Source organism: Engystomops pustulosus, chromosome 2, assembly GCF_040894005.1.
Source record: "Engystomops pustulosus chromosome 2, aEngPut4.maternal, whole genome shotgun sequence".
In the NCBI taxonomy this organism is placed as follows: Eukaryota; Metazoa; Chordata; class Amphibia; order Anura; family Leptodactylidae; genus Engystomops; species Engystomops pustulosus.
In genome coordinates, this window is record NC_092412.1 from 229,229,665 (window position 1) to 229,233,767 (window position 4,103).

The 4,103-nt window shown below is 41.6% G+C and overlaps 1 long non-coding RNA gene across 1 annotated transcript; it reads left to right on the forward strand.

Annotated features, from left to right (window-relative positions):
* The first annotated feature begins 1,066 nt into the window (after window positions 1-1,066).
* Window positions 1,067-2,967, forward strand: LOC140116754 (uncharacterized). Its single transcript, XR_011852949.1, has 3 exons — window positions 1,067-1,349; window positions 1,987-2,189; window positions 2,728-2,967. It is a non-coding gene; the product is annotated as an uncharacterized lncRNA (long non-coding RNA).
* The last annotated feature ends 1,136 nt before the right edge of the window (window positions 2,968-4,103 follow it).

A 4,103-nucleotide genomic window follows, 5' to 3' on the forward strand; every position in this document is an offset into this window, starting at 1 on the left:
ATAACACATGTGTGCTAATGCTGGGCCCAATACACAGTTTCAATTGACCAAACTTTTCCAATTTTCCAAAACTGTTTTGAAAATAAAAAGGCAAAGGCCGGCACCACACAGGGCGCTTTGTCTGCGCTTGCAAACGCAGACAAAGTCGCGCCCACCGGGACGGGCCTCGGCCTGATCGAATCGGCGTTTCTATGGAAACGCCTGCGATCGTGACGAGGCCCGCCCCGGTGGCCGCGACTTTGTTTGCGTTTGCAAGCGCAGACAAAGCGCCCTGTGTGGCGCCGGCCAAAGGGCAAGGGGGTCAGTGGCTCAGGGCTTCAGGACCATGGGGGCTTTATCTCCCAATTTCAACTGTTAACATTTACATTTACAAAATTCTGTGTAAATGTGATGTTAACGCATGCATTAACAATGCATTAACAAAATGCTAACTTAAACGCATTGTTAACACATGGGTTAATACCGTGTTTACATTGCGTTTTGTAAACGCAAATGTTAACAGTAATGCAATTAGGCATATCACCTCTGCTCAGCTGTTGTAATGCGTTACGCACTGTGTGACTGTGCCTTATGGGTGCTGCCTCATGCGTTCTTGAACTGGTTTTAAATGGGCTAAACACGCATACGTTTTTGTATGTTTACCATGTGTTTGGCTGCTTTGAACCTGTTTATCTTCATTTATAGAAGTGTAGGCAGCTGTGGAACGGATTAAAACCAACCAAACACATGGTAAACATACAAAAACGCATCCGTTTTCAGTCTGTTTAAAACGATCCAAAAAACGCCCAATGCGGCATCACCCTGCGTGTCACAACTTGCAAATTCTTCTGAATGAGATCCGGTTTGAGGCTTCTGTGCTTGAGAACCACACCCAGAGCTGCCCGTGATTGACAGCTCTCTTTCTGATCTATTCTTGGGAAAGCTGGGTGTGTGTTTGAGCTCATTTTGTCTGCAGCTGTAGTTTGAGTGATGGACGGCTGAGCCAGTCAGTGCTGGAGGCCGTGTCCATTGTTCCCCTTATATCCTGCCCAGTCCCTTCAGAAGGTGTTAGTTTGGTCTTCTGTGTTACAGTTCTTTGTGTTTGCTACTCTGTGTTATTGACTTCTGCTAAGCCTTTCAACAATTCTTTTGCTATTCGGTACCTTTGTGGCCATCTTGGTTTTGACCTGGTATTGTCTGACCCTGCTTCTGTCTTTATCTGTTGTTTGTCCCTCAGTGTCGCTTGTCCTGGTGTGATCCCACTTTCTCGGTCTCCGACTTGTACTAGTGTTCTGTGTACCAGTGTGAACACTGATGTATATCTGAATTTGTTTCCTGTCCGCTCCCCCATCCAGCAGTTGGCAGATGAAGTAAGTGTTCCCTATCATCTTCTAAGGGTCACTCGGGGTCTGTTAGATAGGTTCCTGATAGTGGGTTCGCCCTTGTCAGGGCGGTTTATCTGCTGCAGGCAGGGCTATAGCACACAGGGACGTCGCATGGTGAGTTCGCTACCACTTACCTAATCTGACAGCTTGCGCCAAGTCTGGTTGTGGTTGCGCTGTTGCTGGACGGGTTCTTTATACAATAATCAGTCTTACTAATTATGGAGACCCTGGAAGCTGTCAGTCAGGTACAGAGTCTGGCTCACATGGTTCAGAATCTGTCTGAATGTGTGCATCGGCATGAACAGTGCCTCAATTTGATTTCAGGTCAGTCTGTGAAGCTTCCCGATCTCTTCACTGGAGACAGAAGATTTTTTTTTTTTCTTTTTTCTTCCCAGCTTTAGGGTCATTATATGAGGAACCTAATAATGCCATTTTAGTTGAAGTTCACTGGATGGAATGATAGAGTTTTAAGATATAAATAAATTTAAATCTGTTAGTGGGACATCCAGAGACTAAGAACAGGCCATGTCTTTGTCATGGAGAGCTTAAGTGTGAAAATGAGTTTGTTTTACCTGTTCCTTCTTCTCTTCCTCCTTCCACTGTCCTACCTTCTCTATCTAAGGAGCCCCTAGGAAATACTGTAGAGCCCATGCAGATAAAAGTGGGATTATGTCACCTCTCCAACCCAGAGATCTCCGTAAGAGGAACGTCCTGTGCTTCCACTGTAGGAACTCAGGAAAGGACTGAATGAAATGACCGGTCAGACCTCCGGTGAAGAAGCATCAACACCTAGGTGATTATGGAGGAGGTCACTTAGGTGCCCAGGTATTTCAAAAAATCCTCAGATGAGGTCACCTGTTGTTGGTTCCTTGACTAAGAATAAAATGTCTGACAAGGCCATTGCTGACTCTGGGACATAAAGTACAACTGGGCTGGCTGTATACTACTGGGGGCAAGCCAGGCTGGCTGTATACTGCTGGGGGGGGGCTTGCTGGCTATATTATGGGGGTGGGGGGTCTGTGACCAATGCATTTCCCACCCTTTTCTTATACTCGAGTCAATAGGTTTTCCCCTAATTTTACCAAAAAACCTGGGTCTCTGCTTATACTCGGGTCGGCTTATACTTAAGTATATACGGTGCATTTATTGGGAAAAATAGCATCTTCTACCTCTGCATATATTGTCTAAAAACAAGAAAATGTGAAAGAGAATTTAGGTGTGGTTTTTTTTTTTTTTTTTTTGTTTTTTTTTTAGTTTTCTACCATTGCTTTTACAAGAAGGCAGACAATGTGTTACTTGCATCAACTATTGCTTCATTTAAAAAAAAAAAAAAAAAAGTATTACGCCAATCTTCTCTCCACAGCTGGTGTATTGTGTATCAAAGTGCGATGTGAATGCAGCCGTACGCTTGTGTAAAATCGCTCCAAAAAGAAAAACAGATCTGTGCCCCTCTGTCCAAAATCAAAAGGCCTCTGCACATTTAGAGCACGGATAGAAAAAAACGCACAAGATGTGAAGGTACAAACTTCAAACAAAATAAAACATCGACAAACATACATGAACACTTACAGCATTTGCAACGGGTACCAAAACAAAATTTTATGTTGGAATATTATATGTATGTTTATGAAAAAATAAATAAAAACAAGTTTAAAATAACAAACACCACCTGTTTTACAAGTTACGTAAAAGGAACAAGTGCTTGTATACACTGATGCCAAAAGCAACCAATCACAGTAAATTAAGAGATCAACCTTTGACATTATGAAGCAAAAAGTCAGATTGGCGCCCAAAATAGAAGATAGAGAAAACAGGGAGGGGTGATCAAATATAACACGGCGTCGCTGGTATAAATAGATGGTGACCTGCACCCAAAATATAATGTGGGTAACTTGCGTGAACCACTAAAAGATTAAAAAAATTTGTATTTATACACCTGCGCTGGCCTATAATGCACACCAAACACCACTTAGAACAGCAAAGGAACCTGTTATATGCCAATGTCTATGTTAAAAACCCAAAAGCATACTTGGATAAAAGTGCAGATGTTACTTGACCTATATGACAAATAATGGATATATTTAGGTACCTGTATGTGATGACCGCACTCAGTGGGCTTCCGCGAGGATTTAGAGTAAAAGTCGGAGTACCAGCAGAGGATACCTCCTTCTTTGCTTCAAGTGTCTTGCAGAAGGTCCTGCAAAATGCTGTTGGTGGAATCTCCACTATGGGTAAACTCATATCTCTTTATTGAAATAGTATTTGTTTTTTAAGTACTATCTTTAAAACATCAATGTCAAAAAAATATTTGCAACTAATACATAAATGCATAAAAACCTAAAAATATTTGGCCTTCAACGCAGGCAAATTAAATGAACAATTAAAACTACCATGGACAGATCTGAAAGGTCAACTTGTGACTACATGAATGCAAACCTCTGATAAATATTGCCCCATTGTCTAATCTTGAGATAAAACTTTCGGTGTACTTTACGCTTTAAAATATGACAATTCTGAGTGTACTTATTATTCTGAGTTATAATGGGAATTTCTTTAAAGATATTTTCTGCACATAATTCCAGCAAGGTTCCTGATTTATATTTCTTCTAATTCTCTATTTCGAAATCGGTCCGATCTTTCCATTGATGCTACCTTCATCTTGGTGGTAGTTAGGGCAGTGTCATCATATCCCTTATCATTAAATTTTCTTTGCAATGCTAAGGCTTCTTCTTCAAGCAT